At 42.9% G+C, this 27758-nt stretch overlaps 1 protein-coding gene across 1 annotated transcript in view; it reads left to right on the forward strand.

The window, feature by feature from the left end:
* LOC126475222 (F-box only protein 32) overlaps positions 1 to 27758 on the forward strand; it is a 556323-nt gene that overhangs the window by 250936 nt on the left and 277629 nt on the right. The gene's annotated exons all lie outside the window — the stretch shown is intronic.

Below are 27758 nucleotides of genomic sequence, written 5' to 3' on the forward strand. Positions count from 1 at the left end.
CAGAAGAGCAGATGTACAAAGTAATACATTAGCTTTAGTATTAACAGAAATTTTCAGTTCAACTGAAATGAATGACATGACGATCGCACGCTGTGTTACCGACAACAGCAATTTTCTTAGGTGCTGCCGTTTCTACATCTTCTCCCTTTTCCAGTGTAGATACGTATCGAGTGTTAAGTCAGTCTAATTGTTACGGGATTCTCTGAACACTCAATGGTTATCAGTCTTCCTTTTCCTTTGCGCAGTCTCACGGAAACTTAATTGATCTTTTCATTTCTGGCCCACAACAAGTCAGTGTCTTGCCTTTGCTTTGTTCACAAAAAGTAGATTTTTGCCAAGCTGTAGATCTTACCTGTAATTTCTGTATCAGTGGAAACGCAAGAGACATACTAGGTACTATGACCAAAGCATTTGTGAACTGAATTAATTATAAAGAAATCATGGTCTGTAATTACGCCGCACCTAAACCCGTCAACCGTCTGAGCAGGAATAAAAAGTACGATCTTATTCCCTGCGACCAGTCAGATGCGAGCTTGCAACTTTATAATGAGCTCTCCATAACGGAACTGGTATGATTATATGGTTACTTTTATGGATAGCGCAGTCGCCACTTTCTCAAAGCGTGATTCACCTTCATCCAGTACACGAAAGTAAGAAAGTAGAAAAGCAGTAATGCATATTGTAAACATGTAATGACACATTGCTGCACAGCCCTCATTTTCTGTCGCCCAACTATGGGCATTAAGTAAGACAAAAAATATTTTTTTCTGACGATTTCTCTCTCTGTCTCTCTCTCTCACTCTCTCTCTCTCTCTGCCGGCCGGTGTGGCCGTGCGGTTTAGGCGCTTCAGTCTGGAACCGCGTGGCCGCTACGGTCGCAGGTTCGAATCCTGCCTCGGGCATGGATGTGTGTGATGTCCTTAGGTTAGTTAGGTTTAAGTAGTTCTAAGTTCTAGGGGACTGATGACCACAGATGTTAAGTCACATAGTGCTCAGAGCCATTTGAACCATTTGTTTGGTAAACAGACTACCAGGTATGTCTTGGAGGCCAAAATAGTTGCGCGGACGTTGGACATGGATGTCCGCTGACTGGATAAAAGGGCATCATAGTATTCTCGCCTCACTAAGAGGTGCATTACGGAAGGAGAGTTCCGTTCAACACCGACCCCTTACATGGATTTCAACACGACGATCAAGAAAGTTGCTTATCACGACTGGAATTGTGAATGACATGTATCCCAGCATTATAAGGGTGGCCACCTAGCGGCCAAACAACTGAACGATCTTCTCGGTCATGGTTCACCAGGTGAAGCTTAGTGATCTCTCTCATCCGCATGAGGCTGGGACAAGGGTGTTACGCCGCCCATCTACACCGGTTGAAAATCGTCGCTTCTGGACACAGTGATCAGGACACAACGGCAGTGACGGATCTGTACCACGTCACAGTGGCGTGTACCAAATACTGCCGCCACGAAAGCGAGAGACGCTTGTTACTTGGTAGAACGGCAATGCCCAACCTTGACAATGTTTTAAGGAGTAGATTAGATTAATACTAGTTCCATGGATCATGAATACGATATTTCGTAATGATGTGGAACGAGTCAAATTTTCCAATACATGACATAATTAAGTTAATTTAACAACATACTTAAGTTAATATAACAACTTTTTATTTTTGTGTTTTTTATTTTTTTATTTTTTATTTTTTTTATAATTTTTTTTCTTTTTTATTCTGAATTTATATCTAAAAATTCCTCTATGGAGTAGAAGGAGTTGTCATTCAGAAATTATTTTAATTTCTTCTTAAATACTTGTTGGTTATCTGTCAGACTTTTGATACTATTTGGTAAGTGACCAAAGACTTTAGTGCCAGTATAATTCACCCCTTTCTGTGCCAAAGTTAGATTTAATCTTGAATAGTGACGATCATCCTTTCTCCTAGTATTGTAGTTATGCACACTGCTATTACTTTTGAATTGGGTTTGGTTGTTAATAACAAATTTCATAAGAGAGTATATATACTGAGAAGCTACTGTGAATATCCCTAGATCCTTAAATAAATGTCTGCAGGATGATCTTGGGTGGACTCCAGCTATTATTCTGATTACACGCTTTTGTGCAATAAATACTTTATTCCTCAGTCATAAATTACCCCAAAATATGATGCCATACGAAAGCAATGAGTGAAAATAGCCATAGTAAGCTAATTTACTAAGATGTTTATCACCAAAATTTGCAATGACCCTTATTGTGTAAGTAGCTGAACTCAAACGTTTCAGCAGATCATCAATGTGTTTCTTCCGATTTAATCTCTCATCAATGGACACACCTAAAAATTTGAAATATTCTACCTTAGCTATATGCTTCTGATTAAGGTCTATATTTATTAAGGGCGTCGTACCATTCACTGTACGGAACTGTATGTACTGTGTCTTATCAAAATTCAGTGAGAGTCCGTTTACAAGGAACCACTTAGTAATTTTCTGAAAGACAGTATTGACAATTTCATCAGTTAATTCTTGTTTGTCAGATGTGATTACTATACTTGTATCATCAGCAAAGAGAACTAACTTTGCCTCTTCATGAATATAGAATGGCAAGTCATTAATATATATTAAGAACAACAAAGGACCCAAGACTGACCCTTGTGGAACCCCATTCTTGATAGTTCCCCAGTTTGAGGAATGTGCTGATCTTTGCATATTATGAGAACTGTAGAGAAATAACTGTAGAGAAATAACTTTGACAACAAAGATTCGTATGGCGAGGGCTACGGTCTTTCCAGCTGTGATATACGGACTTGAGCCCTGGACCATAAGAAAGGCTGTGTGGAATAGAATAGCTACCTTTGAACTGAGATGTTCTTGGTAACTCCTTACAGTCCATGGACCGCAAAGAGAACAGGTCAGTATTGCAGCAAGAAAAATGAGACTGCTCCTTGAAAAGTCTGATATTGAAACACAACATGACCTACTTTGTGCACATTATGAGAAAACATGATTCCATGGAAAAGAAGTGTTAATGCTGGGGTAGATCGAAGGCATAAGGGGAAGAGGGCGGCAAAGGATGAGGTGGATAGATGAAACTGCAAAAATCATGGATTCCGACCTGTAAAGTCTGCAAGAGAAAGTGCAGGACAGAAGAAATTCGCTTACCTTAGTTCAAATGGCTCTGAGCACTATGGGACTTAACATCTATGGTCATCAGTCCTCTAGAACTTAGAACTACTTAAACCTAACTAACCTAAGGACATCACACAACACCCAGTCATCACAGAGAGGGAGAGATTGTAAGGGGATTTGTAGGTAAATGAATGGGGAGAAAGGTTTTAGATTTATATTTAATATAATTTATTCATTAGTTGCACTCTAGAACATAAATGCATAAAATCTTCAAAGTATTCAAATGTGCTTGGCACCTAATAAGCATTCTGACCCTAAATTAGAATTAATGGCTCCTGATATGCAATCTAACTTTGAAAGATTAAAGATTCTCGAAGTGCGATCTGACTTTTAAAAAATTCAAACACGCAAATAAACTACCTAACTACAAAGTTAAATGGGAACCTATGATTGACTGTAAAAACAATGACGCACAACTAATTGTCTTGAATGCGCACCTCAGAGATGAAATTGTTGAAAATGCAGCGAACAACCTGTAGTTGAAATCAAGTCATTACGAAATGCAAGTCTGAATCTGGATTCTAAACTGGAATAAGTGAAGCTTATTGAGCAATGCTCGTCCAGTAAAAGTCCCTAACTACTGCTGATACAGTCTCACCATGGTATCTGTTGAGATGCCAAAGCGTGAGATGTCTTGCAAGTTGTGAAGTATTACGGCGCCTGGTGTGAACTTACAATCTTACGAGGGCTGTACTGGATCAGAAAGCTCGGCAGCAACAGTAAAGCTTCTCGGACGAGGTCAGCAACAACAGTCTCACTCGACAGCAGCAACAGGAGACTTTTCTGAAGTTACGAGATTTACCTTTTCCGTTCGGTTTATGAGCGTGAGGTGCCTCTCAGGTTAAGTGAGGTGAACTTAAGCGTAACATTGTTGTCACTACTTTGATAAACCTCTACTTCCTATACCTTAGAATATTATGATTAACCACTAGTTTTTCAGGTGAGGGAAATGTCCTCTAGAATTCACTTCGCTGTCTCCAGCCAATGGCGGGGTTAGTTTAAATTTCTAGCATATACTTTACTCCCTACCACCAATCCTCTCGGTTACAACTATGTTTCGTCTCCCCCTGGCTACCTCCATTGCTCTCTACTCGACAGTTTGTTGCTGTTAACGAATGAGAAGCTTGCACTTCAAGTCACAAAAATCCCCGGATTCTGGTTTCCATTTCACGTAGCTAAAAGTGAAAAAAATCCTGTGTTTTGGGTGCAGCCTGCTCTCTCAGGAGGCGTTAGGTGTATACGTCTGACAATTTTCCACCTGGTCATTTCCTTACAGTAACCTGTGGAAGCGATCTTTACTTCGGACACAAGGTGATTCCTCTAATCTTACCGGGCGCGCATTGCGTCTGAAGGCGCTGGGACGGCCCGGCGGCCTTGTGCTTCCGACTTGAGTCCAGGGAATGTAACCCACCCCCGCCGCAGAACTTTCGCGACTTTCAAGATGGCGACAAGTGAAATGATTGGCATGGGAGTTGCGCAGCTTTAAGGCGAAGAGCTGATATTGACGTTGACGAAGAGAAAACGAACCCACAGATGTTGGATAATGGAAACTGACATCTCGTAGGAATCGTTTGGGTACAACAAATACGCTAATGAGAGAGTTCTCCAACGAGGACGACGTTTCGTTCGAAAGTCATTTTCGGATGAATAAAATCAATTTTGAAATCTTTATGAGCCATATCTGTGGCTCTGTACAAAAGTCGAGGGCAAGTATGAGAAATGCCGTGCCAGTTCGCATGAAATTAAAAGGAAAATTGAAATGTCTGTCAAATGGAGTCACTGCAGTTACGCATTGCATTCCGAAGAGCACTATTTCTAAATTTTTATGTTATCTACAGTACACTAAATTGTACAACGGAAAGTAAGATTCTTGTCTCAACAGTAGAGCTTTATTTTTAGTTTCAGAGTTAGTCAAGGATCTGATAGGTCACAGTGGCTGTAAATTTACGTTTATTTTACCAGCGTGGTATTTGATTTTGTAACCAAACATTGTAATGCCGTGCAGACCAGTCACTACTGAACGATATCGCCAATACGAAATTGTTAGATTTAAATAGTGTTTTAACGAGGATCAAGAGTGGTTTTAAATCTCTAATGCCACAAATAAATTTCCATTTCACGGTAATATTTACACTCAATGAATAAAGCAAAAACTCATAGCCACTATACTGAAAAAACAAAATACCTTTGCATTATCGACTCTTTCGCAGTAACACAAACCTCAACCAATTCACACTTTCAGTTTCGATACTTTTTAATCCGTTTCGTCCCTTCAAACGATGGTGTGTTACTCAGTTGCAAATAAGTGATTATAAAGAGTTGTGTATGCTAGAATGATTTCTATCACACTGTTTAAGAATATTTTGCCACTTTAGAAAGTATTTTTTTACTTGGTTGAAGACTTACTCCGTTATTTTGGCGTGACGCCAACTTCGCACATACATAAACAAACGATTCTAGATCTGTGCTGTCGAACGAATGGCAGCGGAATGAGAGGAGATCCACCTGCTGAAGCACTTAGTCGATGGTAGGAGAAGCGACAATGTGCAAGAAGGTAGAACGTCTTTCAACTTTCGTCACTTACGCGTAGGTTGACGTGACACTGTGCAAGTAGAGTGGTTCTACATGCACATTGGCTTTAGCGAGTGGTGGTAGGAGGATGCACGTGTAAGAAATTGATGCCTTTGGGAACCCAGCTTAAGTCTTACTGACCACCTATTAGCGAGATTGCATATAATTCATCTCAGTTTCGTATAACTTCAAAGCACTGGGTCAAAATAACACACTCTGACATATCCTGACTAATTTATACGCGGTTCTAGGCGCGCAGTCCGGAACCGTGCGACTGCTACGGTCGCAGGTTCGAATCCTGCCTCGGGCATGAATGTGTGTGATGTCCTTAGGTTAGTTAGGTTTAACTAGTTCTAAGTTCTAGGGGACTGATGACCACAGCAGTTGAGTCCCATAGTGCTCAGAACCATTTTGACGGATTTATACATGGAGTTACTATTATGACTAATCGTGAGTCCACAAGATTAAAATTACAATTATAATGTTATCACTTTCCACACTGAGTCATTCAGATATGTTTTGTCAATGCGGACTGACACTTTTCAAGCAATTTCATGGGCATTTTATACAAGTCATGAAGGAAATACAAAGATAGTAAACCATTTACATTAAAGTTTGAAACATCTTTCTAATGCTGTAATTTTTTTCTGAACATAAATGATATTTTTTCTAGAACTTTGATGGTCGAATGTCTTTCCAAAAAGAAAAAAAATTCTAGCTTCTAAAACTCGCTATTTTTAATGCTTGAAAGAAGTGAGCATGTACAAAAGAACAGATTTTTATTGACAACAACATGTGCTTACAAGAAAATTTCAATACAGAAGTGCAGCTTTTTTTCTATTAGGCGTAATTTATTCGGGTACGGTATTCTTTAAACTGTGAGGTCCGCAGATAGCCACATTACACTGCTTTCACCGCTATCGTGTTTCTTTTCTTATTCTTTTCCCAGTTTCTTTTTTCCCTTTGTCTGCACACGCTTTACACCACCTTGCTTACATTTTGTATTGTTGCTGTCGCTGGGATATTTTCTGGGAAGTGTCGCCCAAACACTCTGTCTGCACATGGTGGTGGTCCACCTTATGAATCCTGAAGCCCCTCCATACCACCATGAGTCGCTAGCTGCTTACCTATGGCTGGCATGAAGCGCACCAGAGACGTTGTCTTTTTGATTGTTTGTTTTTACGCAACCCATATATTCACTACCGCTAAAAGAAATAAGGGAAAGAAAACGCCGGCCGAAGTGGCCTTGCGGTTCTAGGCGCTACAGTCTGGAACCGAGCAACCACTACGGTCGCAGGTTCGAATCCTGCCTCGGGCATGGATGTGTGTGATGTCCTTAGGTTAGTTAGGTTTAATTAGTTCTAAGTTCTAGGCGACTGATGACCTGAGAAGTTAAGTCGCATAGTGCTCAGAGCCATTTGGAAAGAAAACCGTTTCCACCACTTCAGTGTCTTCCGACAGAAAGGATAATAGTTAAATATACATACAGACCCCTATAAAAGTGTCAAAGTAATTTGAGCCAATATTTGCTTTTATAGTAACATGCACAGAGTCTTCGAAAAAGAACTCCCTAGTTTTAAGTATAAATTTAATGGGGAAATTAATGAAAAATTACATCAATGAGTACATGTCGTGAAATAGAATTCCTTCAAGTTTTGTTTAATGTTAGTAGACGTGAACGTGGGATCCACTTGTTGCCCTGCACACGTCGAGACGATACTCCACTTCTCGCCACGTATTCAGCAACATTTCAAGTTAACTGTCCCAACCGCCGCGATGATTCTTTCCCGTAAATGATTGAAGTCTCTGATCTTTTCACTGTACACAATATTTTTTATGTGGCCTCAATAGGAAAAGTCCAGCAGGGTTAAGTCTGGGCTTCGTGGTGGCCAAGTTATTGAGCCAACCCTGCCTATCTACCGTCCTGGAAAGCGAGTGTCAAGAGCCGCACGCACATGGTTACTGCAATGACGTGGGCGCCATCTTGTTGGTAAAAAACAAGCCCCTTTTCCGCCTCAACATCGTCCATCTGGGGAAAGACATCCTCTGTCAACATGTCACTGTAAACGTCCCCGTTTATTGTTTTTTCTCCAAAAATGAAAGGACCAGTCACACGATCTCTCATCAGACTGCACCAGACATTAACTTTGGGAGAGTCACGTTGATGCTGAATAACTTCATGTGGATGCTCAGCCCCCAAATTCTGCAGTTATGACGATTAACTGTTCACAAGCCAAATAACACACTGCAGTTTCTGGTGCGGAGTACGCATTGTTGCTGAGTTTCTCCGCACGCACACCTGGACTTAACTGAGGGAACAGAGGAAAACCACAGCACTGGTGCCGTCTCGTGGTGTAGCAAACCTGGGAACTTCAGGGAAGCCCAACTAGGAGAGTTGATGATCAAACATCACAAACTAGAATAGTGTATGTCATTTCGTGCAGATTCTAGGACACATTAAAACTAGGGAGTTTTTTTTTCAAACACACTGTATATTATTTCTAACGATATTTTTCATTATTATAAATCCGTACCTGAACTGTTTGAAGTTTCAAAAAATACGTCTGAATGTTCGTAATCAATATCCACATCAGAGTTTTCCTCCTATGATCCGTAAGAACCATCAAAAACATCCGTGATCCACACAGTACAAACATGCAAAGTGCAATGGACCCATATCAGAAGTTATGCGACTGCGCCCGTGAAAACCAATCGCGTGTTGCCTACGCTCAAGCTGCAGACTCATAGTGACCTCTGCCGGAAAGTAAATGAACTACTCTTGCCGCCAGTTCAATTGACGAACGAACAGCGTCCATTTACGCATTACAAACGCGCGGGAAACAAAGCAACGTACGGCATAAGGGCTCCGTCTAAAGAGGCGCATTTGCTTAGTGTGGAAAGTGCTAATGAAAGAGGACGATGAGTTGTGCGGGACTTGGAAGGACTGGCACAGTTACGTTACCGCAGTACTAAACTTGAGAGGCAACTCAAACAGTGACGGAGTGGTGTTCAGGCTTGTTAGTACTGCGTGTGCCCGCGACATTTCGGGCGATTCTTTCACTGGACTGTAAACTAAATCTAGACAGCGTCAGGTAGTATCAGTATATAGTAATTTCATTTCTGCTGTTTAGTAGGACGATTTGACAGGTCGACCCGACATATCGTGGTGGCTGTGACATATTACGTCACAGCTTGGTTCCGTGGAGTAGTCTCTACAGTTCAGTATTGAGTTCATTATGTTACCGGTAACTTCCCGCCAGAAGATGCGCTTATTGCGGTACATCGCAAAGTCAGTCTGCGGGAGCTCTTTGCGGACTGGCAGTAAATTGTGGCCGCAAAGCAGCGTCCGAAAATAGCGTGGTGTGCGGACGGAGAGACACGGAAGTCAGACAGAGGAATTGGAGCGAGCGACTTGCCTGTGACGACGTTCTGAGAGCACAGGTCCGTCTGAAGAGCGACCACAGACCACTAGGCCCCAAATAGCCCGACCGCGTTCCTTGCCGTCTCGTTCCGTACTTCCCCCCAGCCGCTTGGCTGTGCCGTAGCGCTCAGCTGTTTCTCCAGTAAAGGTCGCGCCCTTCGATGGCAGTGGGTACACGCTGCACCGTAACGTTTATTTTATTTTCCAAGAACAGAGAATTATGGTTCAAAGGGCTCTGAGCACTATGGGACTTAACATCTATGGTCATCAGTCCCCTAGAACTTAGAACTACTTAAACCTAACTAACCTAAGGACATCACACAACACTCAGTCATCAAACAGAGAATTATGATGCGATATATTAACAGAACATAACCTAATTGGTGCCACTATTGTTTCCTTATTTGCGTTTCAACTTGTATCGTACATGTCCCTTCAGCCCAAAACGTTTTGAGACTGAGTTAAGATGAAAAGTCAAGATGGTGGTTGTAATGCTTCCGTTGTTCTACCAGGTTGCTGTATTTAAAGTACAGCTTCTCACAGCGGTTAAGTATGGGCTTTAATTATCATACGGCAGTGAAACTTGGTAGATGTGCTAATTAATGCGTTAACGCGGAACCGATTTACGCTGCAAAAAAAAAAAAAAAAAAAAAAAAAAAAAAAAAAAAAAAAAAAAAAAAAAAAAAAAGTTCCAATTTTGGCCACCAGGCGCAAATCTGGCGCCGTGAATGCAAGAAATATGCGTGGAAATATTTCTTTATGTAATGGGTTAGGAATGGGACGTGGGCAAGAAAGGTCAAAAGAGTGAGAAAGGCATAATGTTGATTTTATTATTAACCGCCGCTTATACACTTCGTTCAATACAACCACCGGAGACGTCGATGCGATGCTGCACTAGCAAAACTACGTAATGAACAGTTGCACGCAGCAGTTTCCGTGGAATTTGGAGTGTATTCCTGTATACTAGCCTTCAGATCTGGTAGAGACCGAACGTGTCCTTGGTAAACACGTTCTTTTACATATCCCCAGAGCCAAAAGTCACCTGAATTCAGACCAGGTGTATTTACAGGCCATGTACCTGGAAAACCTCTAGAAATAACACGATCATAGAAGGTTGCATTTAGCAGATCTTTCTCTGGGCGATCGACATGAGGTGTTTCGCACAGTCTCGCTCATCCAAAGCAAGAATCACATGTTGTACAAGGTGGTCTCCATAACGTGCAGACGACATGGTACATCTGACAGGCCCTCAGGGTGTATTCTCTTCAAAGAAGGACGGTCCGAGAATAGATGTGCTTGTGAAACCAGACCACACAGCCACAGACGGCAAGTACTATGGCTCTTCGTGCACAACATGCAGTTTAACAGTAATCCAAATGCCGCAATTTGTGTATTCGTTGCACCCTGTAGTGTAAAATGAACCTCATCGCTCCACAGACAGCCGGCCGCTGTGACCGAGCGGTTCTGGGTGCTTCAGTCCGGAACCGCGCGACTGCTACGGTCGCAGGTTCGAATCCTGCCTCGGGCATGGATGTGTGTGATGTCCTTAGGTTAGTTAGGTTTAAGTAGTTCTAATTTCTAGGGGACTGGTGACCTCAGCTGTTAAGTCGCATAGTGCTCAGAGCCATTTGAACCATTTTTGGATGTCTGATGAGGAATATCGTGCCAAATTTTATCCAATTGGCGCGTTAGATCGTCAAAATCCCGAGCTGTTTGGAGGTCCCCGCGCCCATAATTCTACAAACGTTCTCACCTGGAGAGAGATGCGGCGACCTTGTTGACCAAGGCAGGGTTTGGCAAGCACGAAGACAAACATCGGGCGGGCCTTACCTTACTGATATGTAAGCCCAGGATGGCTTGTCATGAAGGGCAACAAAACGGAGCGTACAATATCGTCGACGTACTGCTGTGCTGTAAGGGTACGGCGGATGACAACCAAATAAGTCCTGTTATGAAAAAAATGGCACAGCAGATCATCACTAGTGCTTGTTGGGCATTATGGCGGGCGGCAGTTTGGGTGGTACCCCACCGCTGTCCGGGATATCTCAAGACACGTCTCCAGACATGTCCTCGCTCCTCCCAGGGGCTCAGTTTGAAGCGGGGCTCACCACTGAAGACATTTCTACTCCATTCAATAAGATGCCAGACCAAAGACGTGTCTGGAGGCGCTCCGGACAACTTGGAACTAGAAATTTGGGCACTGCAAAATAAAAAAAATGGGAAGGTGTAAACCACACGTAAAAGGGCTTTTGATGTAAATTTATGTTTTCACGTATTGTACAGGAAACTTTAATATCCAGTTTCGTATATCGTATCCGCTGCAGTAATGAGCTGCTCTGGGAGGTAGTTCCAATCAAATTGTGGCTCAGAAAGCCGAGAGTTGCATAGTTGTAAAGAACCATGTTCCTAAAAGTTAATTGTTTAGTATAAATTATACCTCGTATTGGTTTGTGCAATATGTGATCACCTTTGCCTTTCGCGGGCAGGTGTTCTACCAACTGAGCTACCCAAGCACGACTCACGCCCTGTCCTCACAGCTTTACTTCTGCCAGTACCTCGTCTCCTACCATCCAAACTCTACAGAAGCTCTCCTGCGAACCTTGCAGAACACTCGATTCTGAGGAGACAGGTTAATATTTTTCCAAGTTCATACTACTCGATTAGTCTCTTGTCACGTATTTAAATGTCGTCATTAACAAAACAGGTTTCCGTTTCTATCCACTGTATCCAGAACTTTCGACAGACTTGCACGAAAAGTTTGCCCTTTTGTTTCAGACGTTGTGTCAGTTGCAAACGGTGCTTCCCGTGGTTTCCACTGACGCCACCACTGCCACAAATTACAAACTCACTGTTGCGCGAACAGTCTGCACCGCGCCACTGTCAACACTGCCTTGCTTAATAATTTCACAGCAGCATGATGTCGGAACACTGCGGAAAAAGTCATTGGGCCGCAACCCTCAGATTACTAAACCCACCATCTTCAATGTACCGTTCTTGCGGTTCACCAGACTGATCCTTCTTACACTGAGTAGCTCGGGATTAGTGGTCTTTCGTTGCCACTGGCGACAGAAATTTTATCGTACTCTGTAATTTAACGATAAATTACACGACACTATCTAAATTTCGAGTTCAGTTTTAAGCTCTTGTTGAAGAGTTTGTATGACAACATCACTCTTTTAAAACGAATTCTTAATTGCTCATCATTCTCAGGTTGCACTAACAGAAGAAAGAGAGAGAGAGAGAGAGAGAGAGAGAGAGAGAGAGAGAAGATCCTACAAAGATAGACATATTTCTTCACAAGATTGTTTACTAAGTGCGGCAGCGTTGCAGAGACACCCATTGTACTACAAAATAGTGTTGGCTGACACGGAGAGTTTACTGTTAAATTTCCCAGGACATACATTGCTACAAGAGTCGACCAACGTACTACTTTCTTGCACGCAGGTCTAGAAAAAGCACCACGACGAAATGATATTTGTGCCAGTGGTTTACAAAGTATATGCGAGGGTGGGTCAAATGAAAACCTTACATATTTTTTTAAATATTGTTTATTGTGCAGAAGTGGTAAAAAGCTCTGTATCACTTTTCAACATAATCTCCCCCACGCTCAATGCAAGTCCTCCAGCGCTTACAAAGTGCATAAATTCCTTTAGAACAAATTCTTTTGGTAGTCCGCGCAACCACTCGTGCAACGCGTGGCGTACCTCTTCATCAGAACGGAACTTCTTTCCTCCCATTGCGTCTTTGAGTGGTCCAAACATATGGAAATCACTTGGGGCAAGGTCTGGTGAGTATGATGGATGAGGAAGACACTCAAAATGCAGGTCTGTGATTCTTGCACCTGTTGTACGGGCAGTGTGGGGCCTTGCATTGTCATGTTGCAAAAGGATACCTGCTGACAGCAATCCACGTCGTTTTGATTTGATTGCAGGCCTCAGATGATTTTTTAGGAGATCTGTGTTTGATGCACTGGTGACAGTGGTCCCTCTAGGTATGTAATGTTCCAAAATGACACCTTTTTCGTCCCAAAAGAGAGTCAGCATAACCTTCCCTGCTTTGTTTTGGTGACGAGGAATGGCGCCATTCCTTGCTCGCTCTCTTCGTTTTCGGTTGGTGGAAGTGAACCCAGGTTTCGTCCTCAGTAACGATTCTTGCAAGGAAGCCATCACCTTCTCGTTCAAAGCGCCGAAGAAGTTCTTGAGAAGAATCAACACGTAGTTCTCTCATTTCAGGAGTCAGCTGCATTGGCACCTATCTCGCAGACGCTTTGTGAAACTGGAGCACATTATGCACAGTGTGGTGTGCTGACCCATGACTAATCGGTAAACATACTGCAATGCCATTCAGTGTGACTCGGCGGTTTTCCTTCACTATGGCTTCAACTGCTGCAATGTTGTGTGGAGTTACAACTTCTTGTGCCTGACCTGGACGAGGAGCACCTTCCACTGAAGTCACACCATTTGCGAACTTCCTACTCCATTCGTAGAGTTGCTGCTGTGACAAACATGCATCACCGTACTGAACCGTCATTCGTCGATGAATTTCAATAGGTTTCACACCTTCACTACGCAAAAACCGAATAACATAACGCTGTTCTCCCCTGGTGTAAGTCGCAACTGGGGCGGCCATCTTTATACTGATACTGCGACGGTATGTGTGCATCTGCACTATGCTGCCACCTACAGGCCATTCTGCACGCTGTTTGTAGCAAGCTTAGCAACTTACAGGGTAACGGCGCGAAATTTCGATTTTCTATTACAAATTTAAGATTATCGTTTGACTCACCCTCGTACATAGACGCAGACATGGGGCCAATGGAGTCCTAAGTTGCTGACAATGTGGTAAGGCACTAGATGTCACTGAAGGTTGGTTGTAGACTCAACAGCATTATCTACCAGGTGGTTATATTTAAACTCATAGTGTCCAAAGCGCTCCAGTGCGGGCTATATACATCACAAGATGCTGAAGCGTCGTACGCCTGTTCATTAATCGGTGCACTCGCGGAGTACAGTGAAAAAATAATACTTCCACTCTCTGCCACCAGGGGAAAATATGGCGCTGTAAGCAGTCGAAATGTGACATAATTCCTATTTTGGTGTCTGTATGATGTATGTCGCTTCGAGATGCGTGTTAATTTCTTTTGTGAAGTAACTTTGGTGTAAAGGGTTAAGAAGACTGACGTTTTCTGTACGAAACGCAGCGGCTATTGAGAAGAAAGACCGTGCACTGCTGGTAAAGTTGTTTTGTCAGAACGCTGTATAGCAGCGCTTTATTGCGGGAGTACTGCCGACAAACAGCTGCGAAGAGGCCTCACGGCAGTAGATGTGATAACGAATACGAGCAAGAAATTCGGTGGTGCAACAGGGAAAGGAAGGCGGCCATTGCCTATGGCAGTTGTCGATGAAGTTGCTGTAGCTGTAGCCGACCGTGCAGAACAGACCTCAAACTCTGCAACCAATTCTCGAGCTCTGTCACGGGAATTTTCTCCCCCTATTCAACAGTTCAAAATATTCTGCAGTTCATTTTACACTGTTATCCCTACAAGGTTCAGAATGTGCACCAAATGAAGCCGCAAGATAGGCTACAACGCCGTGGCTTTGTCCTTTGTAGAAACCCGTGGGAATGGGTGACACGTGGCCGGGGAATATTCTTTGGATTGACGAGGCACATTTTATTCTGCACAGTGCCGCGGATACACAGAATTATTCTATACCGCTACATGTCGCGCAGGCAACATTCACTGCTCTCAGCTTAGGTGACTGTGTGGTGTGGTTTCACAAGCTCCGTCATTGTCGGTCCGTTTTTCTTAGAGGACATGACACCTCGCAGGCCTGTTAGATGTAGAGCAACATCTGCACTCTATAGGATCTCCTTCTGGTTGTGGAGATGTCTGAAACATCGTGTCTATTAGCAGTTTATCTGGACTCTTTCTCAAAAATGGTTCAAGTGGCTCTGAGCGCTATGAGACCTAGCATCTGAGGTCATCAGTCCCCTAGAACTTAGAACTACTTAAACCTAACCAACCTAAGAACATCACACACATCCATGCCCGAGGCAGGATTCGAACCTGCGACCGTAGTGTTCGCGCGGTTCGAGATTGAAGCGCCTAGAACCGCTCGGCCACAGCGGCCGGGAGGACTCTTCCTGATCTGAAGTACAGCATACGACGACATATAACATGATTACACTGGATATGCTGTGAGAAACCGTTGACAACGCCGTATTACGGGTGCAGCATGTCGCGAGTCGGGAGACCATGTTGTAACTTGTGCCTATCTCCTAATAAACGTGCCAGAACCACCGTTATCATGTGTTTGATCGTTCCTCCCCACGTCCAGCACCCACACCACATTGTCTGCTTACATGTTTTCACATGGTGGCAAAAAGTGGAGCTATTATTCTTTTCAGCATACTCGACGAGCGTACCGGTTAATGAATGTACCTTCGACTTTTCAGCGTCCTGCGATGTATACATCCCGCATAGCAACACTCATATCACTGTCAGTTTAATTATAACCACCCGGTATCTTTCTCTCCCGTCACGACTAATGATGCATTAGCATTTGAGGCGCGACTCTGAACGAAAGTGTATGCAGATACGCAAGTTTTCGTCATACTGAATCATAAAGGTGACTAATATGCAATGCATTAATTTACTCACACTTTGCAGCTCTACGTGTATTCACAAAGAAATGCATAAGATACATTTAACTATGATTCATATTGACATCAGTGAAATTTAGAATATATTGTTCTTCTTTCGAGAACTTATGATTGTTACCAGACCTTGCCAAGCTTATTTGGATTTGCCATGAATTTTCCCAAATTAATGCCAGAATCATTCAAGCAGCAGGCAGTGATTGATCGTCAATTTTCCCACCCCCCGCCCATTTCTAGTGATTGAAATTAAGATTTTATACAGTCATGTTGTTGTCTTCTTGGCTACTGAGGTGGATAGTAATAATACGGTTAACTAGAGCACTCTGAATAAATAAGTAAGCAAGCAATATTTTATTGATCACATCAAAAGTTATCTTTGCTCACCAGGCTCGACTGAAGCTGTGAAACTGCACACGTGGACTTGCGGTTCAGAATACACATAATGAGCCACGATTCCTGAGTGCGAATTGATACAAGTTCAGAATAGGCGTACTGTGACTTCACTACAGTCATTACAGTCAATATCAAGTAAGTACTCCCACCGTAAGATATGTTGAGGAGGGTTTGCTTTGGTGCAGTCATTGCATGACATATAAGAGACAGGAAGCTTATCGCATTACTAAGGAACTACACTAATAGAAGTGGAAATAGTTACACATTGTCCGAACGCTGCCAAACTGATACTCCAAGATTCGATGCCTTTCGGATACTAGCATTAAAATTTTATCCTTATACGATACCTTATTTTTAATTACTCAGTACAGAGATTCGATGCCTTTCGGATACTAGCATTAAAATTTTATCCTTATACGATACCTTATTTTTAATTATTCAGTACAGAAAATAAGTCTTTGCTGCAGATGAAGAATAGCGTGACACATGATGACGATCTATCAAGATTACTGCAACTTTTCACGTGGAGACCGCAACAAAGGATGTGTGCTTGCAGCTAATCGCCAACTTTCAGGCTTCAAGAAAATTCAAATCATTGTCACGAGGGACATGGGAGCATCATACTGACAGGTCACACATCAGTTGTCTGTAATGTAGTTACTGTACAACAAGCGGTGATGAGAGAAAATCAGCAAAATAGAGAGGTAAGAAGAGTAGGCACAGTTCCCTCCAGAACTCTACAACGAGAAAATCGTAGAATAGTTTTACTGGCTTTCACGAATAGGATGATGACAGCTGAAATCTGGGCTGAGGGTCACCACGTACCGTCAGGAACAGAATGGTGGAAGCTGCGATCAGATATCGGATTGTCATTCATTGTTCACCTCTGACACCGTAACACAGACAACAGACATTTGCATAGCGTAGAGGCAAAATCGACTGGCACATGGAGTGTTATTTTGTAGTGTGTAGGTTGACTCTTACAGAAAAGATTACAGCAAAAAATGGTTCAAATGGCTCTGAGCACTATGGGACTTAACATCTATGGTCAACAGTCCCCTAGAACTTAGAACTACTTAAACCTAACTAACCTAAGGACATCACACAACACCCAGTCATCACGAGGCAGAGAAAATCCCTGACCCTGCCGAAAGATTACAGCAACCTGACACTTTTAACAATGATATTTATTTATTTAATCAGCGCCGTTACCGGTTTCGAACCGACAGGCTCATCTTCAGACGGCTAGTTCACGTTTTACATCAGATTTCGCCTTTTGTTTCCCCACCTGACGAAATTTCCTTGGGGTGGTGGTGCCGATGAAGAATCTGCGCCATTATGTTCCAGTGCAGATTGCTCATCATCTTGCAGCAGCGAAAACTGTATAATGCACTTTTTTATGTACATATATGCACACAATAAGAAGTTTCATCACATGTGGTTACAAACAGTAACGAATAAAAATGTGTAGAACGAGCAAGATAGCGGAAGATCGAAGAAGCACAGAAGATACAGAACAAATAATTAAGGAGGCAAGAAATATCAATCGATAAAAGGAAAACGCTTTGCTCAAAAATATAAATACGTAAGTGAGGAAAGAACTGCTTAGAAGCGGAACTGCTGCGGATGGAACATGAAGCAACCGCAAAAGGAAATACAAGTAGATTGAAGCGTTTGAAGTGTTGTCCGAGACGCGTCACAGATAAAATAGATGGATATAACCACCAACCAGGAAGTTTTCAAAGACCTGACGAGGAAAGAACGTTAAGGAAAACAATTGAACGAAGACGACATGCGTGAATATGTCACATAAAACGCAAACGCTTCCTTGTAAACGTTGTAGCGAGTCAACATCAAAAAAGAAAGCGCGAGGTAGATCCTTTGGCACATTTTTCAAACGAACCATAATGCGAAAGTCAGTAAGTACGCTGAAATAAAGGAGTTAGCTTGCAGTGGACCTAAAAGGAGAACTGCTACCCACTCAAAAAAGATTGATGGTCGTGGTGATGGTGAACACGGAACCTGTACGGTTCGCGAGCAAATGCTGTACCACTCACAACCCTCCCTCACAGCATCGCATTCTCCATTACCTTTCTCCTACTTTCTAAATTTCGCAGAAAGTTCTCCTTCGTATTCTGCGAGACTAACACTCCTGGAAGAACGAATATCTACAATGAAGAGCCAAAGAAATTTGTACTCCTGCCTAATATCGTGTAGGGTCCCCGCGACCACGCGGAAGTGCCGCAACACAACGTGGCATGGACTCGACTAATGTCTGAAGTAGTGCTGGGGGGAATTGACACCGTGAATCCTGCAGTGCTGTCCATAAATCCGTAAGAGTACGAGGGGATGGAGGTATCTTCTGAACAGCACGTTGCAAGGCATCCAGATATGCTCAATAAAGTTCGTGTCTGGGGAGCTTGGTCGCCAGCGGAAGTGTTTAAATTCAGAAGAGCGTTCCTGTATCCACTCTGTAGCCATCCTCGATGTGTGGAGTGTCGTATTGTCCTGCTGGAACTGCCCAAGTCCGTCGGAATGCACTGTGGACGTGAATGGATGCAGATGATCAGTTGCTTACGTACGTGTCACCTGTCAGAGTGGTACCTAACCGAATCATGGGTCCCATATCACTCCAGCTGCACACGCCCCACACCATTACAGAGCGTCCACCAGCTTGAACACTCCCCTGCTGACATGCAGGTTCCATGGGTTCATGAGGTTGTCTCCATATCCGTATACGTCCATCCGCTCCATACAATTTGAAACGAGACTCGTCCGACCAGGCAACATGTTTCCAGTCATCAACAGTCCAATGTCGGTGTTGACGGGCCCAGGCGAGGCGTAAAGGTGCGTGTCGTGCAATCACCAAGGGTACACGAGTGAGTCTTGGGCTCCGAAAGCCCATATCGATGATGTTTCGTTGAATGGTTCGGACACTGACACTTGTTGATGGCTCAGCACTGGAATATGCAGCAATTTGCGAAAGGCGCACTTCTGTCACGTTGAACGATTCTCTTCAGTCATCGTTGGTCCCGTACTTGCAGGATCTTTTTCTGGCCACAGTGATGTCGAGGATTTGATGTTTTACTGGATTCCTAATGTTTACGGTACACTCGTGGAATAGTCGTACAGGAAAATCCCCACTTTTTCATTGATACCTCGGAGATCCTGTGCCCCCATCGCTCGTACGCCGACTATAACACCACTTCAAACTCACTTAAATCTTGGTAACCTGCCATTTTAGCAGCAGTAACCGATCTAATAACCGCGCCAGACACTTGTCGTCTTATGTAGGCGTTGCCGACCGCAGCGCCGTATTCTTCCTGTTTACATATCTCTGTATTTGAATACGAATGCCTATACCAGTTTCTTTGGCGCTCCAGTGTATATTACTGAACGATAAACCCGATGCACAGTCATACATTCCCAGTTGGAAGTTGCCTATTTAACGTCTTCCAGGCGAAACAAAAATTTGAATTTCAGTATTTCATATAATAATTGACGGATGCTATCATCTACACATTCACAGGTAATATAAAGGGCTAACACAATTACGGTAAGTATTACAGTTGGAAGCTGTGTATGTCTCTTGAGGCAGTGTAACTCACAGTGCGCAAACTATCTTGACTATAATCTTCTACTATTTGCGAATGAGAGCACTTAACGACTTCCAGAAAACTTAACACATGATTTCAAACCGTTGCGAAACTTTTTCTCGCTGACATCCGTCACAAAATGATAAAAGAAAAAAGATGACCGCTTACGGTACTGCATTTTCGCTGTTCATGCAGTAAAACTTCAGCATGGGGTGTGAAGTTTTAATTTACTGCACCTTTACTACTAATTCTGTTCGCAACACATTTTGCATACAGTATCCATATATACCACTGATTGTACATGCAAAATTATGTCGTTGTACAGTGCGCAGTTCAGGAGATATGACGTTATAAACACTAAGAGCAATGAAAAACTAGCTTTAGCTTAAAACGGAGCGCAAATTACCGAGACTATACTCATCCAGTATTCGATAACGAGAGCGCTTAGTGACTACCAACAAACTTTAAACATGATTTCAAACCTTTTCTAAACGTTCTCTTCAGTACTTGCTTAACGTCGAATGTCTAAGACATTAGTTCATTTGTATAGTAAACATGCGTTTTTATATGTGGAAGTTCGATTCTTTAACCCTAGTAATGCCAACGCATTTCCCATAACGCGTACTTTATGCCAACAATAAAATAATTTTACTCACTACATGCTTTTTAAAAAGCTATTAATGTGTAAGTTAATGTGTAAGTAAGGTCCCGAACTTGAAAATATAGAATGAGACATTAAATGGGAAAAGTGACATCGGCTGCTGAGACTTAAATTTTTGTGTTAAGTTGAACTGAAACATTTATGGAATCAGGTAGAAGAATTCCTTAAAAGCAATAAATACTTTTCAAAATTTAAAAATATAATGCGACTGAGTACATTACAATATTTTCAGATTGTGGGCATTGAGTCCACCGCTCCCCACTCCCTTACCCACCCACCCCCTTGGTATCGCAGTGTTTAAGGACTCGGGGGTTTACTGGTTGTGGAGAAATGGCTTAGCCACAGCTTAGGGGATTGTTTTCAGTCACGTTCACGCTGCAGCGGAGTGTACGCTAATCTGAAACTTTGCGAGAGACTAAAAGTTGGTGCTGGACCAGCACGCGAACCCGGAACCTTTGCATTTCGTCTTGGCTCAGTCGGTAGCGCACTCGCCCGTCAAAGACAAAGGTTCCGGGTTCAAGTTCCGATCCAGCACACGGTTTTAATCTACCACAAAGTATCAAATCAGCACACACTAAACTAAAGAATGAAAACACGTTGCGCAGTTTTACAGAATTAATTGAGAAACTCGTTTTTACTGCAAACGAAAACCCTAACAACGAAAATAAGTATTTTGATGAGGATTGGGTCCACAGCCTTAAAGTCTTTGTTGACTGTAGGCATTGCACTTAGGGCTGTTACGCATAATTATTGCGATTGTGCTTCCGACGTTGTCTTCTTGAATTATGGTGGGATATTTAAGCCCACTCCTCAACGCCCTGTCATAACACGCTGGAACTTAGCTCCAAGCAGTCTGAATCCGTTTTTTTTATTGTTATTTCATCCCCCTCGCCCCATTTGGGCGCGTGTATGCTGTCAGCGAAACGATTCTCCACGTTTCACCCAAGCGAATTAAAAAAATAAATAAAAATAAAAATAAAAATAAAAAAATTATGATGAGAAATAGAAGCAAAATTTCGGGCTGTTTTCTGTTTTTAGTTCAAAGTCAAAGATGGACAGTTAAGAACACGAAAACGTATACATTTTAAAAACACAGTGCAGGAAGGTGAAATTCTTTTGATAAAAGCAGTGGTCAGCGCGATAGAATGTCAATCTTAAGGGCCCGGGTTCGATTCCCGGCTGGGTCGGAGATTTTCTCCGCTCAGGGAGTGGATGTTGTGTTGCCCTGATCATCATCATTTCATCCCCCATCGACGCGCAAGTCGCCGAAGTGGCGTCAAATCGAAAGAAGGCGAACGGTCTACCCGACGGGAGGCCCTCGTCACACGACATTATTATAATACTTACAATCTGAAAGACCTGCACTAGGGTGAGAAGTATTTCTAGAGGAAAAAGTCTGTTCCATAGGGTTGAGAGGTGTGGGGTAGGAAAACTATGGAAATGAGAGGTAGGCGTTGCGTAATGGGAAATACAGTCGATGGGAAAGACAGAGGGTGAGGAGCAGTGTTTTGTGTGTCTAGGGCAGTGGTTGCAAGAAGAAAGGGATTGGGATGGATGGAGAAGGAGAAGGAGAAGGAGGTAGGAGTTCTGATGAGCAGTGGCGTGAGTGGGGAAGACTTAAAGTTGGTAGGAGGGTAAATATCGGGCCGACCTCATTGTCTGAGAGAAGAAGTTGCTGAAGTTGCGTTTGAATAGGATATGGAGAGTGTATAGGCGGACGGGCGGACGGAGATTAAATCGCGACAGCATACCGGGCTTGGTGGTCAGAGGGGAGACAATGGGGTGACTGGAATCTACTTTGCGGATAGCGGAGGAGATGAGGAGGTGTTCGACGTGGGTCAGGAAGAGTTCGACGTGGGTGAGACGGCAGAGCATCCAGGTGGTGGAAGCAAACGGATGCGGAAAGCGAGGAGGAGTTCATGGCGTTCGAGGCTTTCTGAGGACTTTCGTGGGGCGAAGATCCGTGCAACATTTGCAGATCAGGGGATGGGTAGGATCAGGGTTTTGCAGGCGTGGAAAATATTGGAGGGTTGGAGGGGTGTAATCCCAAAGTATGGCCTCATAGTCGTCCATTCTGAATCCAAATACATTTGTTGGTATAAGTATACCCGCGATTCCACAAAACATGCGATCAAGAGCCATGTCGCAAGCACAGTAGAGTGAGTCTGCATAAAGGTAAGAAACTACATACACAATATACACCGAAATGAATCGCTCTTGTATTCAACGTGGTAGTTACGTTACGGTTACATTATAATCAAGAGGTGATTCACGTCACTGACCCACTCGCGACACTGTTGGCGGCTGATTTACACGCAGGAACGTGCGAAACAGGTTTATCGCACCGAGAAGGTCTAACTGTAAGGGCAGTTTTAATTACCCAAGCACAATTTACGCCTTATTTTAGTGCGTAAAAACGCTGCGTAACGGAAGTGTTGGTGGGCAGCTGTTGGAACCGCTCAGTGGCAGCAACTATGCGACGCGGAGATACCGAGAAAGCAGAGCCTCTTTCTGGACCGTGACAGCGCAGGCGACATTGCAGGGACAGCGACGCAGTGACACAGCCGGAAAGCGGCGACACGTCCGTTGCGCAACGCGTCCCACGGCGCCTCGCTGCCTGCTAGAAGCGGACTCGTGCTTCCGAGCCAAAAGTGTCAGCTCTATCTAGGCGACAGTATTCCGCCACGCGCAGCATTCATCGGACGGGCCGCTCCTATATCTGCGGGAGAAAAGTTAACGTACGATAGTCATAACGAAATAGATTCGCATACTACTATTTACACTGACGTCAGCTGTTTGAAACTTGTGAAATTTTGTGCTAGCCGCTTGTAGCGAGCGGCCGCCTTAACCACTTCGGCTATCCGAGCACCTCTCTAGGACCGATCCAAACTTCGGTATGTCACGGAGTCCAGAAGCCATATGTTCGCACTATTCGTTAATCACACACAGGGATATTATACCGTCATTTTAGCCCGCGAGGAATGGATACGTCATTGATGGCTGCAATGTCTGTGTTCATACAGTGTATGCAGTTTCACAATACAGTTTCGATCAGGCATGCGTGACACATCATTGATTATTAGTGTGTGTGGTTTTACAGTGTCCAGCCGGCCGCAGTAGCCGTGCGGTTCTAGGCGCTTCAGTCCGGAACCGCGTGACTGCTACGGTCGCAGGTTCGAATCCTGCCTCGGGCATGGATGTGTGTGATGTGCTTATGTTAGTTAGGTTTAAGTAGTTCTAAGTTCTCAGATGTTAAGTCCGATAGTGCTCAGAGCCATTTGAACCATTTTTTTACAGTGTCCGCAGCTTTTAAGTCCTTCGGGCATGCATACATGTTGTGAAGATATAGACACTGTAAATTGAAAAAAAAAACAGACATTGTAACCATTAATGATATACACTGAAGCGCCAAAGAAACTGGTCTAGGCATGTGTATGCAAATACAGAGATATGTAAACAGGCAGAATACGACGCTGGGGTCGACAACGCTTGTATAAAGCAAGTCTTCGGTGCAGTTGTTAGATCGGTTACCGCTGGTACAATGGCAGATTATCAAGATATACGTGAGTTTGAACGTTATGTTACAGTCGGCCTACGAGCGATGGGATACAGCATCTCCGATGTAGCGATGAGCTCGTGGCACGAGCGCAATTTTGATATCAAATTGATATGCAAATTAATTAAACTGATCAATTAATCACCCTCGCCCCCGCCTCGGCCACCACTGCCCCCGACCAAGCCCACGCCCACGCTCACTCCCGGATGACGTCACGTGTTTATCTCAGCCTGCACGTGGGCGCCAGCCGCCCTCTTCCTCACCCACCTCCCTCCACCAACCTACCCTACTGGCGGGAATTTCGAATTTTACCGGCAATTTCTAATTTTCGCTGTACAAATCAGTTGTCAGTTCAGAGGACGTGATATTAACAGAAATTGTTGATGGAAATTGTTTATGAAACGGGAATAGGGGGTAGAAATCGAAGAAAAAAAAACAATTCAGAGGTCGGGAAATCAGAGAATTATGCTCTGAGAAGTACATAATTTGCATTTCATAGGACATGGATACTCTTGTTTAACTTCCGATCGCTTCATGTAGGTACGAAAAGGGGGTCACTGTACTTTCAACTACCTAGTTTCAAGTACTTTTTCAAGGTCATCCATCCACTGACTTCCACATCCGAAATAAATGCACATAGATCGTTGAATATATGATATGTCTTAGGATTTTCGGTAGATTAGCCAATAAGAGAAGCAAATATTCTAGTACCGAATCTTTCATTAATTTTTGCATATACATTTACGCACGGAAAACAACTCTCTCCTTACTTTTCTTAGGTGTAGTTTCAATAATGTCCAATTTAATTTTTAACTTGTAACTTACATCCACATATGAATCATCTATTCCTTCTCCAGCCAGTAATTTGACAAATACAGAGAAGGTATGTTTTCGAACTACAGTATACATCTAATTTTTTTCCTGAAAAACTACCTCTTTTATGGCTTTAACAATTAGTTCATTCCGGCAGTTCTTCTAGACCACAGCAATCGGGGATTTAATTTTTTCTCTTATTTCCTGATGGCACTTACTATACCACTCCGCATCCTCCCGGGTGTAAGCTGCAAGTTCTTCTGCTGCACATTCTTGCGAAATTTCGGTACTGAGCGCAAACATCCCAAAGATGTTCGGGTTCACATGCGGTTCCTCTTCATCGAAATGTCTTGGCTCAAACTCGGCTAGGGGTTGAACCGCACGTGTCGCATTACACGTTCTAAATTAGACACTTGTGACCCCTTGGTTAAATTGTCTGGCTGATGGGAAGTTTGCGAAATACAAAGTTATAATAATATCGGGAACTAAATTAACGACCCATAAATTATGTAGGCCACACAGTTGCGATTTGGTTAGAATAATGTTTATTCAGAAAGCAAACTAATAGCGAAAGTGGTTGTATTTAGAGTTACTGTTACACTCGAGCACATATCCATTTGACACAGTTCGATCATTGACAATCTCATGGCGAAATACAAGTTCGATACTCCACCTCGTTAACTATGCGAAAAGCTAGATTTCACACCAGGCGCGCGGCTGCTCACCGCTCAGAGACTAAGTCCCGCGATACCACACAACGCGAACTTCCCAGCTACCTAAGGACCGACCGTCCGCTTTCACGTCTCCTTTGGTGTCTCCAGCCGAACTGTCCCCTTTGGTGTCTCGACCAGAACTGCCCTCTGCCTGTCTCCGAACGCATTTCCTGCGCTCCGAATATAGCTCAACTGACTAGGGCAGTTCCCTTTCCTGAAGCCGTCCATCTGATTGGCTACAGCTTATTCTACATTATTTTACATTTTAATATATTTAAATAATCAAAGCTCGACCACTTTCACTTTCTAAATAAAGTAACAATAATATCCATTACATAATAAACGTTAAATTCTTTTACATAAAACCAATACAATTTCCTTCTTAACATTGAATATCACGGCCAGCAGCCAGTAGCCAGTAGCTTTCTTGTAAATAAATAAGGAACGGAAGTAAGTATTATGCACTAAACTTTACAACAAGTTTTCTATTACCTAATGATTCAATAAAGTGTAATGCTGTGTTCGTTCATTGTGTTTTGTGTGGAGGAAATGATGATCTGATGCTTAACTGAGAATACTGAGAATTTAAATTTCCATATCTTTTAAACAAATGAAGTTACAGAATTGATATTTACAACATTTGTCATTTTAATGATGTGATTCTGTATGAAATGTCTATCGTTAAGATCGACTAAAGCGTTCAGATTTTAGCATTCAGGTCTTTATTACAAAACTTGTGAATTTCACTTTAACAGTAAATCCTAAACTGTTATAGATATGATCAGTATTCAGGTTTTATTGGGATCACCATGAAAATTTATGGAGGATGGCACATTAAAATTACTGTGGCTTAATTCCCTGCACTACTACAAAATTAAATAGTTTTCATAAATGTTTCCCTTTATGGACGATCTTAGGTCCCCCATATTTAACCCTGCTACGTCTGCTTGGCCACAAAAGCCTTCTACTGGGTTTCGCTATGACGCAGGTTCTCGTCTGTGTCACTCGCACATTACAGCGCTTAGGCCTCAATAGACAATAGGCGCCTGTGAGTTTCCCCATCTCGTGGTGAATCTGCGCCCTTTGTGGCATCCGGTCCTGGACGACAGGGTTCGTTTCACAATTCCTGAAGGCTGACTCTTTCGGCCATATATTTCAATGAGAGCGAAATGCTCGCTAACCCACGGTATAGAACTTTAAATTTACAACTTTTGCAAACGAATTGCCATTAAAGGTTGTTATTCCGTTGGTTTTAAGCTCTGCAAACGATTGTTCTGTAGCTAAGTGTATGACATCGAGCCCACCACATTTCGATATAATGTGTGTGTCTTTTTTAAGCAGCTCCAAGGAGGAATGGAGTTTGATAAACAGATTTTTCGTGTGTACTTTAACATAGTAAACATGCTCCAGTCTGTAGTTTTCTGCCAGTACTCCCACACATGACCACTTACCACTGCTCTTTTATTGTATTCCCAGTCGTAGCTAGATTTCTTCTTACATTGTGCTTAAAGCCATATGTAAACTTGGCCTGCACATCCGCAATCGCCTCTTCCTCTTCCTTGATAGCAGTTGTCTTATCGGTATATTCTAGTTTTCTTTTCTTTATTTCGATGTCTTCCATTTCCAGTTTCCTTTTCCGTGCACCTAACACATTAACTGTACTTAAAGACGCAATTTCTTTAATGGGAAACGGTTTAAGCCTGTGTGATACATTAACTCTTTTTCTTAAGACTTTGAGGGATAACGTTGCTCGTGCCAACCAATACCATTTGTGCAATATCTATATCGGACGGTATTGTAAAGAACAATGTTGTAGACTGACTAAAATAAGTTTCTCCAGCTTTAATATAACACTTCTGTATAATACCTACATCATCTTTATTCGTGTCAGAGTTAAGAACCTCTACATAGTTTGTAGGTAGGTAGTTAAAACTGTTCGTAGACAGAACATAACTGATAAGCTTTTCTCTGTCTGGAGTATCTGGAAGACTTAGTTGTACACCTGTCAGTTTTCGGGTATTCTTATTACTCCAGTACACAAACTGCAGAACGTTATTAAACAAAACACAACAGTTATTCTGTACGTTATCCGTTAACTGACGCCACATAGAAGCAAGTAGCACAGAATAAAGTGGAGCGCATTGTAAATACTGTTTATTGATGTCTAATACACGTAAACACTCATGCACAGG

The sequence above is a fragment of the Schistocerca serialis genome, chromosome 4, assembly GCF_023864345.2.
Source record: "Schistocerca serialis cubense isolate TAMUIC-IGC-003099 chromosome 4, iqSchSeri2.2, whole genome shotgun sequence".
Classification (NCBI taxonomy): domain Eukaryota; kingdom Metazoa; phylum Arthropoda; class Insecta; order Orthoptera; family Acrididae; genus Schistocerca; species Schistocerca serialis.